The following is a 16,869-nucleotide window of genomic DNA, read 5'->3' as shown; positions in this document are numbered from 1 at the left end:
GGTTGAATGGAAGGAAACTGAGGACCTAGCTATTCAATAAGATGCTTTGGATTCACTCTTCAGCCCTCATAGGATACGATGGATTTCCACCATTGAAAAATCCAGTAGCCATTCTCTTCAGACTACAGATCTCCATCCTGTCCATGGAAATAGCACAGGGAACTTTATGAAAATCTCACTTAAATCTAGGCAGGTGAAGCATTTATTCTTGTTCATCCTTTTGAGAGTTTTTTTTTTTTTTTTCCTCATGTCCCAATTCAAGGCTGTGTGATCTTAGGCAATCACCTTGTCTTCTTTCTCCATCTCATCTGGGGTGAGGCAGAGAAAAATTTGCACTTATTTCAGTTAGTTGGCAGCATCATTGGTCCCTGAAAGACCTCGTTCTTGTTTTATTTAATTGATTGGCGCTTGCATGCTCAGTCATGTTCAACTCTTTGTGACCCTATGGACTGTAACCTGCCAGGTTCCTCTGTCCATGGGATTATCCAGGCAGGAATCCTGGAGTGAGTTGCCATTTCCTTCTTCAGGGGATCTTCTGGACCCAGGGATTGAACTGGGCTCTCCTGCAACTCCTGTCTTGGCATGTGGATTCTTTTACCACTGAATCATGTGGGAAGCCCTATTTAATTGATTATTCCCTGTATTTATCAGAATAAGCTAGGACTGTGCTGAAGTAGCAAACACCCCAAATCCCAGAACCTTAAAATAACAAATGTTTATATTTCACTAAAATTACCTATGCAATGCATGTTAGTGGATTAGGGGATTGGGGGAGGGCTCAGCTTCTTTTATTCACTGAGAGATCCAGGCTGCTGAAGTGTCTTCTCAATGTGTGCTTTCATGATTATTTGCAGTAGGCAACTAGAGCAGTGGTTGATCTCCCACCAGAAATTAAATCTTCTGGTCTAGAATTGATACACATGAAATCTACCTACAACTGTTCAGATAGAACTAACCCCAAGACCTTGCCCAACTAAAGGGTAGGGAGGCAAGGAAATGCTATCCTCCCATGTGTTTAGGAGGGAGGGAGAACTACCTACAGGTGACCCTTAGAAGACTGTGATGTTTGTTTTTGTTTCCCTCTTCACTCTCTTCCTTTCCACAAAGCCATTCTAATGTGTTTGATGTGAATCCTTTTATTTGCATATATTCTTGCAAAATATATAGTTTTACGGCTGTCTGCTTTTCATTTACATAGATGCTATCATCCTATAGAATTTATTTTATCTCTTATTTCAATCAACACTATGTTTTCATTGTTGTTATTCAGTCACTATCGTGTCCGACTGTTTGTGACCCCATGGGCTGCAGCACGCCAGGCTTCCCTGTTCTTCACACCGCTCAGAGCTTGCTCAAACTCATGTCCATTGAGTGAGTGATGCAACCCAACCATCTCATCCTCTGTCACCCCCTTCTCCTCCCGCCGTCAATCTTTCCCGACATTAGGGTCTTTTCTAATGAGTCAGCTCTTCGCATCATGTGGTGAAAGTATTTATTGAAGCTTCAGCATCATCCTTCCAGTGAATATTCAGGGTTGACTTCCTTTAGGATTGACTGGTTTGATCTCCTTGCTATCTAAGGCACTTTTGATGTTAGTAATATCCACCTATTTTGCTAAATGTGCCTTTAATCTGTACTTCTGACTGTTGCATATAGCACATTTTACTTCTCTACTCTGCATCATGGGCACCTAGATTGCCTATAACTCTGCTGTTACAATGCTAAATATAAGTATCCTTATATATATACCCTATAGAATTATAAAATAATTTTTTTGGAAATTTTACCTAGCAACAGAGTTACTGAGTTACACAGTACATATATTCTTTGACTATATACACTACTATTGGCTCTCCTATCTGCAGTCCTACCAACAGTTAAATCAGGATTCTTCTGCCTCCATATCCTTGCCAGTCTTAGACCATTATCCAGCTTTATAATTTTTGCCTTTCTGGTGGGTGTGCAAGTGATGTGCCTGTATGGTGTTTTTGCCTTGTAAACATTTTTATTTTTAACTTTTGTGTGGTCATACAGTCTTTTATTGTATCTGGGTTATGAGCCATAGTAAGAAAACCTTGCGTTCACCCAAGTTATAAAGTAAGCCATCCATGTATTCTTGCATTTGTGTCATTTTCTTGATTTTAGAGGTAAATCCTTGATATATTTGATGTTTACTCTTGTGGTCATTCCTGGATTTCCAAAATATATTCTTTTACAAATAAACACCTCTTACCAATACCAAAACCCAAGTTCTCAGCAGACAAGCATGTTGAGTGTCTACTGTTTTACAGTGATTCTATCTAAGCCTTTGGTTAAAAAAAAATAAATCACTTTTTCTGCTCCAAACTCTCAAATAATTTCTTATCTCAATTAAAGTAAAAGCTGCTCGGCCCTGTATGGTCTGGTTTCCTTTAACCTCTCTGAGTTTGTCTTCTGCTGCCTTCCTTTTCTTCCCTCCTCTGGTCACAAGGACTTCTGCTGTTCCAGAATAGACCCTCCATGCTCTGAAGGGTCCTTTGACTGCAGAGGGTCTTGTGCAGTCTGCCCAGAATGCTCTTCTCCTAAATATCCCTATGGTCAGCTCTCCATTGCTTTCTGCGTGCATGTGTGGGTGCTAAGTTGCTTCAGTCATGTCCAACTCTGTGTGACCCTATCTGCCAGGCTCCTCTGTCTATGGGATTCTTCAGGCAAGAATACTGGAGTGGGTTACCATGCCCCACTCCAGGAGATCTTCCCAACCCAGGCATCGAACCTGCATCTCTTATGTCTCCTACATTGGCAGGCAGGTTCTTTACCACTAGTACCACCTGGAAAGCACTCCCCTCCCCCATTTATTTTATTCTTACTCAAAGACACCTTCTCAATCTGGTCTTCCCAGGATAGGCTTTGTCACATTTGTATCTATCTTTCCATTCATATTCCCTTTGATGTACTTTCTTTTCTCCTTAGTTCTTAACTCTTTTGAATGTTTTATATATTCTTACAATAATCTTATTTATCAGTGTCTATAAGACTCCTGAAGGTAGGATTTTTTGTCCCTTTGTTTTTTCCATGGTCAAATTCCATAGTTTCAAGAATATTGTCTGAAATATGGTGAACACTCAATAAAAAATTTAAGTAAATACATGAATCCAATGGAAGAATGAGAATGCTGCACAGGGTTATCCCATTGTACTACACCTATGGCATTAGATAAGCATTGGAAGGAATTTCTAATTATTATTAATAAAATCCAGTATTCAGTTAAGTTCAGTTCAGTCACTCAATCATGTCTGACTCTTTGTGGCCCCATGGAATGCAGCACGCCAGGCTTACCTGTCCATCACCGACATGTGGAGCTTGCTCAAACTCATGTCCATTAAATCAGTGATGACATCCAACCATCTCATCCTCTATGGTCCTCTTCTCCTCCTTCCTCCAATCTTTCCCAGCATCAGGGTCTTTTCTAAGGAGTCAGTTCTTCACATCAGGTGGCCAAAGTATTGGAGTTTCAGCTTCAGCATCAGTCCTTCCAATGAATATTCAGGACTGATTTCTTTTAGGATGGACTGGTTGGATCTCCTTGTAGTCCAAGTGACTCTCAAGAGTCTTCTCCAACACCACAGTCCAAAAGCATCAATTCTTTGACGCTCACCTTTCTTTATAGTCCAACTCTCACATCCCCACATGACTCCTGGAAAAAACATAGCTTTGACTAGACGGACCTTTGTTGGCAAAGTAATGTCTCTGCTTTTGCTGTCTAGGTTAGTCATAATTTTTCTTCCAAGGAGCAAGCATCTTTTAATTTCACGGCTGTAGTCAACATCTTCAGTGATTTTGGAGCCCCCCCCAAAATAAAATCTGTCACTGTTTCCACTGTTTTCCCATCTATTTGTCATGAAGCGATGGGACCAGTTGCCATGATCTTAATTTTCTGAATGTTGAGTTTTAAGCCAACTTTTTCACTCTCCTCTTTCACTTTCATCAAGAGGCTCTTTAGTTCTTTGCTAACAAGACTGGGAGCTGACTGTGGCTCAGATCATGAACTCCTTATTGCCTAATTCAGACGTAAATTGAAGAAAGTAGGGAAAACCACTAGACCATTCAGGTATGACCTAAATCAAATCCCTTATGATTATACGGTGGAAGTGAGAAATAAATTCAAGGGATTAGATCTGATAGAGTGCCTGAAGAACTATGGATGGAGGTTGATAACATTGTACAGGAGACAGGGATCAAGACCATCCGCAAGAAAAAGAAATGCAAAAAAGCAAAATGCCTGTCTGAGGAGGCCTTACAAATAGCTGAGAAAAGAAGAGAAGCAAAAAGCAAAGGAGAAAAGGCAAGATATGCCCATTTGAATGCAGAGCTCCAATGAATAGCAAGGAGAGATAAGAAAGCCTTCCTCAGTGATCAGTGCAAAGAAATAGAGGAAAACAATAGAATCGGAAAGACTAGAGATCTCTTCAGGAGAAGGCAATGGCAACCCACTCCAGTACTCTTGCCTGGAAAATCCCATGGACAGATGAGCCTGGTAAGCTGAAGTCTATGGGATCGCTAGGAGTCGGACACAACTGAGCAGCTTCACTTTCACTTTTCACTTTCCTGCATTGGAGAAGGAAATGGCAACCCACTCCAGTATTCTTGCCTGGAGAATCCCAGGGATGGGGGAGCCTGGTGGGCTGACGTCTATGGGGTCGCACAGAGTCGGACACGACTGAAGCGATTTAGAAGCAGCAGCAGCAGCAGCAGAGATCTCTTCAAGAAAATTAGAGATACCAAGGGAACATTTCATGCAAAGATGGGCTCAATAAAGGACAAAAATGGTATGGATCTAACAGAAGCAGAAAATATTAAGAAGAGTTGGCAAGAATACACAGAGGAACTATACAAAAAAGATCTTCACGACCCAGATAAACATGATGGTATGATCACTCACCTAGAGCCAGCAAATTTGGAAAACTCAGCAGTGGCCACATACTGGAAAAGGTCAGTTTTCATTCCAATCCCAAAGAAAGGGAATGCCAAAGATTGCTCAAACTACCACACAATTGTACTTCTCCCACAGGCTAGTAAAATAATGCTCAAATTCTCCAAGCCAGGCTTCAATAGTACTCGAACCATGAACTTTCAGATGTTCAAGCTGGATTTTAAAAAGGCAGAGGAACCAGAGATCAAATTGCCAACATCCGCTGGATCATCGAAAAAGCAAAAGAGTTCCAGAAAAACATCTATTTCTGCTTTATTGACGATGCCAAAGCCTTTGACTGTGTGGATCACTACAAACTGTGGAAAATTCTGAAGGGGATGGGAATACCAGACCACCTGACCTGCCTCTTGAGAACTCTGTATGCAGGTCAGGAAGCAACAGTTAGAACTAGACATGGAACAACAGACTGGTTCCAAATCAGGAAAGGAGTAGGTCAAAGCTGTATATTGTCACCCTGATTGTTTAACTTATATGCAGACTATATCACGAGAAACTCTGGGCTGGATGAAGCACAAGCTAGAATTAATAATGCCAGGAGAAATATCAGTAACCGTAGATATGCAGATGGCACCACCCTTATGGCAGAAGGTGAAGAAGAACTAAAGGGCCACATGATGAAAGTGGAAGAGGAGAGTGAAAAATCCAGTATACACATATATTTTGCCAATGGAGCCAATTAAAAATATCTAATTATAAGCATTCACAAAAGGCAGGTTCCCTCAGAGCAAATGTCAAGATTTACTGCAATCAAGAGACTAAGTTTTACATGTAGGAATTTGCAGGAGATAGGTAATTTGATCCAAAATTCCTAAATAAGCTAAGTAACCTAAAAGGGTGCTATTGTGATCCTCCAACTTCTGACTGATAGAAACACATTCCTTCAGAGAAAGCATACTCAATGGAAGCGATCAGATTTTTCAGAGATTAAGATCAACTGAATATAAATACACATCAGAATGTTTAATACAATTTAGCAGTCATTAAAAAAAAACTCTTAAATAAATCAGAATTGAGACAACACCCTTAGCCTGATAAAAGTATTTGCAAAAAAATGTACAGTTAATACCATCCTTTAGGGTGAACTATTAGAAGCATCCCATTTTAAGTCCAAAGAAGACAAGACACTTATTAAATACAGCAAAATATGTGAAGAGTATTCATGAAGAAAATTATAGAATGTTATTCAGAGAAGTTGAATAAGACTTAAGTGGACAAGTAAGCTCATCCATGGGTAGGGAGACTTGAAAAAGAAATTATATCAGATCTCTACAAATTGATCTATAGATTCAATGCAATTATAGTCAAAATTTAACAATTATAGTCAAAAGTTTTTAAGAAACTTGGTGATGTAATTCTAAAATATATAAGAAAAGCAAAACAGAAATGGTCAATGTGGCACTTGTTGAAACTTTTTCTATTAGGTATCAAGACATAAATTCTTAATATTTAAGACAATGTGGTATTTATAAATGCATAAGCAAGTAGGTTAATGAGAAAAAAGAGAAAGACAACATATACAGAAGATATTTACATAACAAGTGGCACTGCAGATCACTGGTAAAATATGAAACTTTTCAATAAATACTGTTAAGATAGTCAGTTACAAATAATGAAATAATGAAATTGAATCCCAGTCTCAGAGACTAAATTTATTCCAAATGTTTAAATGGTGAAATGTGAAAGACAAGACGTTAAAAAATTCAAAAGGAAATATGTGACTGTATCTTTATGAGCTTGGAGTAGAGAAGTATTTCTTATAATAAGCATACAAAAAAAAAAAAACTCTAAAGGAAAAGATTGATGAATTCAACTATATTAAAATAAGGATTTTGTTCATTAAAAGAGAGTTTGAGTAGAATCATATAAACTACATAAGACATTTACAGCACATATAACTAAAATTAAGATTATGCAGAGCATGCAAGAATCTCTACATATTAACCATAAAAAAGTTCTAATAAAAATGGACAAAAAAACAAATTTCTACTTTCAGTTATATTATAGCCTAGGTAAATTAGACAAATAATTCTACTGAAAACAACTCTAAGTGCTAGATGTGTATATGTGTATGTATACGAGAGTGGGTATAGATATGGATCTATTTATCTATCTAGACCATATAAGTATACGTAATGAGAATACATAAGTGAAATTATCAGGGCAAAATAAAAGAGAAAGAGGCAAGTCAGTTAGGTCTTTTAGGGGCTGTGGGAGAATTTGAGCCTTGATCCTGAAAGTCTCTTGAGCCACTAAAAACAGAAATCAAGGCTCACAAGATGACTAAAATAAAAAAAAAAATCAGACAATAAAAAGTGTTTTAAGCATATGAAAAATCAGTATCCTCTTACTGCTGGTGGGAATATAAAATTGTGTCAGTTATTTGGAAAATAGTTTGGAAATTTCTCAAATGATTAAACCCAGCAGTTTTACCTCTTGGTAAAAATCCTGGAGAATGAAAATATGTGTTCATACTAAAACTTGTAAATGAATGTTTATAGCAGCATTATTCTTAATAGCCAAAAGGTGGAAATAATCCAAATGTCAGTCAATTGTTGAATGGATACACAACCCATATGATGGAATATTATTCTGCCTTAAGAAGAATAAAGTACTGATATATTTTAGAAGTTGGATAAATTTTGGAAACATGCTAAGTGAAAAAAGATAGTCACAAACTTTTACATACTGTATAATCCCTTGATATGAAAATCCACAACCAGGGAAATCTATAAAGACACAAAGTAGAATAGTGGTATCGCTTCTTTGGCTAAGAGCAAGTATGGTATCTATTCTTATCAGAAAGTAGATTAATGGCTGCTTGTTGATAGAGGGGAGGATAGTGAGGGGATGCGAGGTTGATAGCTAAATTGTACAAGGTTTCTTCTTGAGGTGATGGAAATGTTCTAAAGTCAACCATGGTGATGGTCACATACATTTATGAATATATTAAATCATTAAATTGTATATTTAAGTGGTTTAACTACATGGTACATGACATTGCTAAATATAGCTATTTTTAAAAACCCTGAGGATATAGGAAACTTGAAAGGAAATAATAGAAAATAGATGTAACAAGCAAATACCACTAAAAGATAGAATTTAAGGCATAAAATGTTACTACAGATAAAGAAAGTCACTAAATAATGGTAAATGAACTATTCACTCAAATGATGTAAGATTTTGTATTCATTTGTATATTGTAACATAGCTTCAAAGCATTTAAGGCAAGTTGGACAAAACTACAAGAAGAAATAGACAAATTTACAATTCAAATTCATAGACAAATTTTAATTTGTGAAAAGTGGAAGCATTATCCGCTCAGTCGCATCCAACTCTTTGCAACCCCATGGACTGTAGCCCCCCACCTCCCCCCCCACCCCGAGGCTCTTCTGCCCATGGAACTCTTCAGACAAAATTACTAGAGTGGGTATTCCCTTCTCCATGGGGAATCTTCCTGACCCAGGGATCAAACTTGGATATCCTTCTTGCAGGCAGATTCTTAACTGTCTGATCCACCAGGGAAGCCCTAAATTTTAATTTATCTGTCAATAATGGTTAGAATAAACAGACAGAAAATTTGCAAATATATTGAAAATGTGTGAAATGTAATTAGCGTGTGTTTTATACATATGTATGTATGTATATAAAACATGTGCTGTGCTGTGCTTAGTCATTCAGTCATGTCCAACTCTTTGCGACCCCATGGCTTGTAGCCTGCCAGGCTCCTCTGTCCATGGGGATTCTCCAGACAAGCATACTGGAGTGGGTTGCCATGCCCTCCTCCAGGGGATCTTTCCAACCCAGGCATCAAACCCAAGTCTCCAGCATTGCAGGCAGATTCTTTACTGACTAAGCCATCAGGAAAGTCCAACAAATGCAAAATACACCTTTATTTTTTTTCCCCAAGCACACAGGGTTAATTTGCAAACATTAATCATAGATAATAAAGTATGTCTCAACAAACCTCAAAACTTGAAATCGTGCAGTGTATGTTCTCTGACTTCAGTGCTATTAAACTAGAAATCAGTAACTAAAAGATAAATAATTTTTAAAATCTATGTGTTTGAAAACTGAGATAGACACGTCTAAGTAACACATGCACCAAAGGGAAAAAAATCATAGTAGAAATGAACATATATTAGTATATATGTCAGACTGAACCCTAAGGAAAACAATCACATTAAAATCTGTGAAATTCAACTAATGCAGGTTTCAGAATGAAATTCAAAGTCTCACATGGATATATTGAAAAGAAAAAGTCTGAAGAGCATGTTTTTCATGAAGTTAGAAAAAGAAATAAAAAAAAGTAGAAAGAAGGCAATACTAAAAATAAGACTAAAAATCAATCAAATAGAAAACAAATAAAAGCCAAGTTAGGTTCTTTAAAAAGCCTAATTCGACAGATGACTAATAAGAGTGATCAAGATTAGAGAAAAGGATAAAAATAAAAGTAATGGTGAATATAAAAAATGTACAAGGGGTCGTTACTGCAAATAAATCAAGAATGCATGCTAAGTTTGTTGAATGAACCAGCCCAGAAGTCCCTTGAAAAATGCGTCCCAGTCTGTGATTTACCCAAAGATAAGGCAGATTCTTGACTATCTGAGCTACCAGAGAAGCCCAATAATCTATGACTATGATCAGTTTAGGAGTTTCCAAACTTCTGGTGAATTATAAAGGAGATGATATCAAGTCATCATAAAGCATCTCCAGTCTCCTTTTCCTACAACAAAATTATATTTACGCTTAGGTTACCAGCATGGCTCCAGCATAAAACAATTGCCATTATAAGAGTGGAGCTACCACTTCTTCATACTGTGATTTTCAGCAGTGACAGGATCTGGGATGAGAACGTCTTGGAATATTGCCAAGAACACATACATTTAGTGGGTGTACAGGCAAGGTAGAAAGCAAGAGAAGTAAATTATTCTCTATGAAATGTAATTTTTCCCAGCTTAAATAGTGTTTTAAAAAATCTGTCATTACATTAATACAGAGTTTTAAAACAGCTGCAATACTTTTACCATCTAATTAATTAGATTAACATCACTTGGAAAGTGGTTCTCTTGAATACAACAAAAAGTAATGTGTGTGAAAAAGCATTAATCCCTAGGGATTTCTTGGGGAAAAAAGATATGATCAATCCATATAAAAGCAAAAGAGGAACTGCTCCTTTGGGGAGTTTCCACACTTGCTTAGGGGTGTGGAATGCTGTACCCTCAATGGTAAAAGAAGTTCATTCAGGAGTCGCATAAGAAAAAGTGTTCCTTCCCTTTTGAAAAGCAGAATTAATGTAGTTTCAGATTAAGTAGAACCAGTGTCTACATTCTGGCTAGGACAATTCCTTCCCCCTCCCAAACTGCTTGATTATTTCAGAGTGGCCAGTTTAAAACAAGCACCTCATATGCTAAGTTGCTGGAGAATACTTCTATTACATGTTAATCAATGAGTAAACTGTCCATAAAAAAATGGTCAAACATCAATTTACGATTCAGAATCTTGAGGCTAGGTGGTGATGCTAAGGGTGACAATGGTGGACGGTGGTCAGGAGGCTAAGCGGTAGGGACATCTACAGGGGTTTTGCAAGCTGCCTAAGTCTTAAACATTCATTTCATCACCATTTCTGTTTTCATTCCTTTGCAGTCAAGCAGAAGAGATTTTACCACTATTTGGATCTAACTTCCTACAAAACTCATGGGTTTGCATACCATACTTTGTTCTTTCCGATCTATTTCAGATCCTATGTTTATGGATTACTGAAGCAAAGACGACCAATTACAGTTCTCAGAAGTGCAGAACCTCTGAACGTTCCTCCTGAAGCCCTTGGGAAAGGAGACTGATTGCTGTCATTTGAGGCATCCTGTCTTGCCTCCTGAGGTGGCCTGATTAAGAAGAGCAGTGAGAGGACAGTAAGTAGTGGAGAGAGTGTCCTTTCACACTCCTTCTAGACTTCTCCACACTTCTTAATGGTTCCTTTGTTTCTCTTACTTGGGCTTTGTCCAAATTTTCTTTTAAACAAAGATCTTGGGTTTCAAGAAGACACAGGGCTGTCGTGGCTCATCATCTCTCATTTCTGTCTGACGTGTAAAGAAATCTTTAGTTGATATTCCTTGCTGAGAGTTCACTTTAAAAATAATTTTAAGAAACTAGTTTACTGATAACACTAATTTAAATTCCAAAAACTTACAACATAATTTTATTTTTTTTTAAATCACTTTCCCTAATTCACTCATTAATCCAGTACATTTTTAAGCTTTTCACTGAAGATTTGAAGATTGAGTAAACATAGAGCCAAATTTCACACTTTATCAGTAGTTAGTTGAAATATATATACAAGCTTACAAAGAACAAAAGTATAACTTTAAAAAGGCATTTTTGTAAGTCCAGCATATTTGGTATTCTAACAGGAAGAAAAATTTTATAAGTCAGAGTTCAGCTTGTGTATTTAGAGGAATTAGAAAGAATTATTCTCAGCATTGGAAATAAGGCAAAGATTAATAAAGTGAAGCAGTTTTGAATTTCCATCAAAATTTATAATCTGTAAAATTAGTAATTAATGTAAGTAGTGTTATCAACCCAGTGAAAAATTTAATTTGTTCATGACAAGAATAATGATATACATTAGAAGTTGATACACTTGTTAAAGCAATTTTAAGACCTCTGTAAAAGTTCCAAATCAGTATGCTCATGTGAGTTCATAGGATTTGAAAATTAAAATAAAAAACAATGTTTATAAAGTCAGAAGCAACAAACAGCAGAAATAAACATAGCAAAACTTTAATTTTATAAACAATATGAAAGACGTCCTTTTAAATATAATTTTATTTTATATTTAATATATAGTTGATTTAAAATATTGTGTTTCAGGCATACAGCAAAGTGATTCAGTTAAACATATAAATATATCCATTCTTTTTCAGATTCTTTGCCTATATAGGTTACTACAGATTATTAAGGAAATTTCCTTGTGTTATACTGCACATCCTTGTTGATTATTTATTTTATATATATGTTCATCCAAAACTCATATTTATCCCTTCCCCCCACATTTTCCATTTGGTAACTGTAAGTTTGTTTTTGAAGTCTGTGAGTCTGCTTCTGTCTTGTAAATAAGTTCATTTGCATAATTTTTTAGGTTCCACATATGTGTTATCATATGATATTTGTCTGTCTAACTTCACTTAGTATGATAAGCTCTAGGTCCATATTCTTGTTGCAAATGGCAAAGCTAGAGTAATCAAAACAGTATGGTTCAGTTCAATTCAGTTGCTCAGTCGTGTCCGACTCTGTGACCCCATGGACTGCAGCACACCAGGCTTCTCTATCCATCACCAACTCCCGGAGCTTGCTCAAACTCATGTCCAGCAAGTCAGTGATGCCATTCAATCCCACCTTCTGTTGTCCACTTCTCTTCCTGCCTTCAATCTTTCCCAGCATCAAAGTCTTTACCAATGAGTTAGTTCTTTGCATCAGGTAGCCAAAGTGTTGGAGTTTCAGCTTTAGCATCAGTCCTTCCATGAATGTTCAGGTCTGATTTCCTTTAGGATGAACTGGTTGGATCTCCCTGCAGTCCAAGGGACTCTCAAGAGTCTGCTCCAATACCACAGTTCAAAAGCATCAATTCTTTGGCACTCAACTTTCTTTCTAGTCTTTCTTTCTTTCCAACTCTCACATCCATACATGACTACTGGAAAAACCATAGCTTTGACTAGACAGACCTTTGTTGGCAAAGGAATATCTCTGCTTTTTCATACGCAGTCTAGGTTGGTCATAGCTTTTCTTTCAAAGAGCAAGTGTCTTTTAATTTCATGGCTGCAATCACCACATGCAGTGACTTTGGAGCCCAAGAAAATAAAGGCTTTCACTATCTCCATTGTTTCCCTATCTATTTGCCATGTAGTGATAGTATGGTACTGGCACAAAAACAGAAATATAGACCAATGGAACAAGATAGAAAGCCCAGAAATAAACCCCACACACCTGTAGTCAATTAATCTACAACAAAGGAGGCAAGAATATACAATGAAGAAAAGACATTCTCTTCAATAAATAGTGCTGGGAAAACTAGACAACTACATGTAAAAGAATGAAACTAGAACATTCTCTAACACCATACAAAAAATAAATAAATTCAAAATGAATTTAGACCTAAATGTAAGACTGGATACTATAAAACTCTTAGAGGAAAACATAGGCAGAATACTCTTTGGCATTAATTACAGAAATATCTTTTTGGATGTACCTCCTAGAGTAATGAAACTACAAGCAAAAAATAAATAGAACACAATTAATCTTTAATTTTCAAATCCTATGAACTCAAGTGACCATACTGATTTGGAGCTTTTACAGAAGTTTTAAAATTGCTTTAACAAGTATATCAACTTCTAATGTATATCATTATTCTTGTCATGAGCAAATTAAAAAGAAAGATAACCCATAAAGTAGAAGAAAATATTTGCAAAACAAGCAACTGACAAGAGGTCAAACTCCAAACTACAAACAGCTCATACAGCCCAAATCAAACAAACAAGCAATCCAATCAAAAAAATGGGCAGAAGATATAAATAGACATTTTCCCAAAGAAGACATACAGATAGCCAAAAAGTGCATGAAAAGATGTTCAACATCCACTACTATAGAAATGCAAATCAAAACTACAGTGAGGTATCACCACACACCAGTCAGAAAGACCAGCATCAAATAGTCTACAAACAATAAATGCTGGGAGAGTGTGGAGAAAAGGGATCCCTTCTATACTCTTGGTGGGAATGCAAATTGGTACAACCCTTATGAAGAACAGTATGAAATTTCCTTTAAAAAAAAAAAAAAAAAAAGCTAAAACTAGAACTACGATAAGATCCAGCAATCCCACTCCTGGGCATATATCCAGAGGGAAAGAAAAACCATAATTTGAAAATAAACATGCATCGCAATGCTTATTGCAGCACTATTTATAAAAACTACGACATGGAAGCAGCCTAAATGTCCATCTACAGAGGAATGGGTAAAGATGCGGTACATATATACAATGGAATATTATTTAGCCTTTATAAAGAATGAAATAATGTCATTTGCAGCAATCTGGATGGACCTAGAGATTATGGAAAGATTCTTTTAAAAATTCCTAGATCATTAGGTAATACAAAACAATTCAAGATTATGCTTATATATATGTGTGTGTGTGTGTGTGTGTGTGTATATTATAATATATATACACACACAGTAGAATTAGATAGCTAACATCTGCAAATGCACCAAGTAGATGAAAAGGTGAAAGTCTATAAATGGTCTATCTATAACTGTAATCACAAGACAATAGAGTCAATACACTAAACACACACTTTTGATTCTAGTTATTATGGAACAAAGAGCCATAAAATCAGACGTGACAGCAGACAGGAAACTTAATCTGTCACCCTCCAAACTCTAAATCTCACATAAAATAAATAAATTCTTACCAGTTAACATATAGGTTTAACTGGTAATTGGTAGCCATTTCAAGTTCCATTGCAATATAGAGCAAATAAAAGAAAATAAAATATTGCTTCAGAAGTTTTATGACAGCACATAAAACAAAGTTAAATGATGCATGAAAATAATTAATGAACCAACCATGAATATAAACATATTTCCTCCTCCTCTTAGCAACCATTTATCGTTCAACAACTTGCCTGGTTTCAGCCACTATAAGTCATACGCTATAATTCCCTGGTCTATTGTAAATCATACATCTAAAATTTTATGTCTCTGAAACACTTTGAGAATAAGTAATAAAATGTGAGCTTGTGCAAAGTGATTAGACATGCATTTTTTCCTCTTGGAACATTTTGCTACTTCCTTGGTTAGCGATTTTGAAAGTTTAATAGTAGTCATGAAAATGTGTTGACATACTCTTCACCACTTTGCAATAGCTTCCAAAACTGGAGTAGGAAATAGCAATCCACCCCAGTATTCTTGCCTGAAAAATTCTGAGGACAGAGGGACCTAGTGGGCTGAAGTCTATGGGGTCGCAAAGAGTCAGCCATGATTGAGCACAATAACCTCCAGATCAGGACTCCTTACAAGGAAATAGAGCCCGATGCTGGGGAATGTGGCTTCAGCCTCTACATTAGCTTTGGGTAGAGCAAACTGCTTAATCACATACTGGAACTGTTTTAAGTCTCAGTAAGTGGTGGTGGTGGTTACTTGTTGGCTTGTTTCTCCCTTCTTACTGCATTCATTCAGAATTGTTCCTGCATTTCATCATTCTTTCCTTGGACTTTTAACATTAACCTTTAACCTGTAACTTTAACTTCTTCAACTTTTAAAAATTCATTTGATTGTGAGTAAATTTTGTCATGATTCTCCCACTTCACTGAAGTCTGTTTAGACAAATTAAGACACTTCTTCCACTGAGTCAAAAGTTGGTTCCTTAGTTTCAACATGTAATAATACCTCACATGGTTTCTTCCTTCCATAATTTTTTTTTTTCATGGCTAGCTTACTTTCAGTTCTTTTCCTCTGGGTCTGTATTTAGAGAGTTTGTATTTATTACTTTATGAGCCATTTCTGCCAGTATTAACATACTACAGAAAGGAAAGTCTTCAAGAATTTTGAGTAGTTATCAAGGAGCTTAATCTTATACTATTGTTATAAAATGAATGGATACAATGGTGTCTGTAGCATTTACTTTTCCAGGAGGTGTGGGTAGTGGTGGAGAATAAATACCTGCCAATATCTAGGCTGTCAGTTTTTTTGAAAACATAGTGATGACTGCTCCTCTATAGTAAGACTTCCTAAAGAGACTTCTATTTTGAGAAAAAACTGCCTATAATCTGCCTCGACCTTCATAGTAAGTGTAATTCAGTTTATCTTGTACTTATTTTGCTTTTCTGAGACTTGAAGGGGCTATAAGTCCTTATAAGTTTAAACATTTACAATTTTTAATCTCCAAAGAGAACTGGCCAACCCCACCATCATATACTGCCCCCTTTTGCTGCTATTTAAGAGCGATGTTCCTGCGGGTTCTGACATGGAGATGGAATTTATTTTTGGAAAGAAATCACAGGCAAGGGCAATGACATCTTCACAAGTTTGCAACAATATGGTCATCTATTTTGTCATTCATCCATTTATCAAAAAGTGCTTATTGAACAAATGGTGTGGGATAGGCATTAGTGGTACTGCAGAAGACTCTTGAGAGTCTGTGGAACTGCAAGGAGACAAACCAATCAATCCTAAAGGAAACCAATGCTGAATATTCATTGGAAGGACTGATGTTGAAGATGAAGCTGCAATACTTTGGCCACCTGATGCAAACAGCCAACTCATTAGAAAAGACTGATATTTTGGGAAATACTGAAGGCAAAAGGAGAAGGGAACGGCAGAGGATACGATGCTTAGATAGCATCACCAACTCAGTGGACATGAATTTGATGTGGGGTCGCAGTCTGACATGACTTAGCAACTGAGCAGCAGCAAGGCATTATTCCAATTGCTGGCAAAATAGGCAAAATCTCATTCTGCTGTTCTCAAAGGGTAGCTTCAAATACCTGTGAATAACAAAACGATCCAAAAAGATTTCAGCTCCCTGAAGATTTCCATATCACTGAAACTCCCTCTCCTTTCTAGGAAGCACTACATCTTGCACACAGTGATAGTGCATATCACATACCTGATGCATGACAAGACTGAATTTTCTGGCAGACAGCATGTGGGGTTCACAGAAAACAAGGAAGATCAATCTTATCTGCCATAGAGATAGAGGAATTCTTCCTTTAAATAATTTCCATTGTATCAATATTATCCCAACCCTTTCCTTTCATTAAGCATCCACTAGATATTTTTCTGCTTTCTGCTTTTATATGACAACATGCTACTTATATATTTCTCCCATAATTCTATGTTATTTGCAATAAGTC

The 16,869-nt window shown here is 36.6% G+C and overlaps 1 long non-coding RNA gene across 1 annotated transcript in view; it reads left to right on the top strand.

Moving 5' to 3' along the window:
- LOC133068983 (uncharacterized) overlaps positions 1-16,869 on the top strand; it is a 56,933-nt gene that overhangs the window by 21,549 nt on the left and 18,515 nt on the right. Inside the window, exon 2 of the long non-coding RNA XR_009695741.1 lies at positions 10,707-10,878. This is a non-coding gene — a long non-coding RNA (uncharacterized LOC133068983). The remainder of the gene's footprint in view (positions 1-10,706; positions 10,879-16,869) is intronic.

The sequence above is a fragment of the Dama dama genome, chromosome 14 (genome assembly GCF_033118175.1).
Source record: "Dama dama isolate Ldn47 chromosome 14, ASM3311817v1, whole genome shotgun sequence".
In the NCBI taxonomy this organism is placed as follows: Eukaryota; Metazoa; Chordata; class Mammalia; order Artiodactyla; family Cervidae; genus Dama; species Dama dama.
This window is presented reverse-complemented; position numbering and strand designations above follow the sequence as displayed.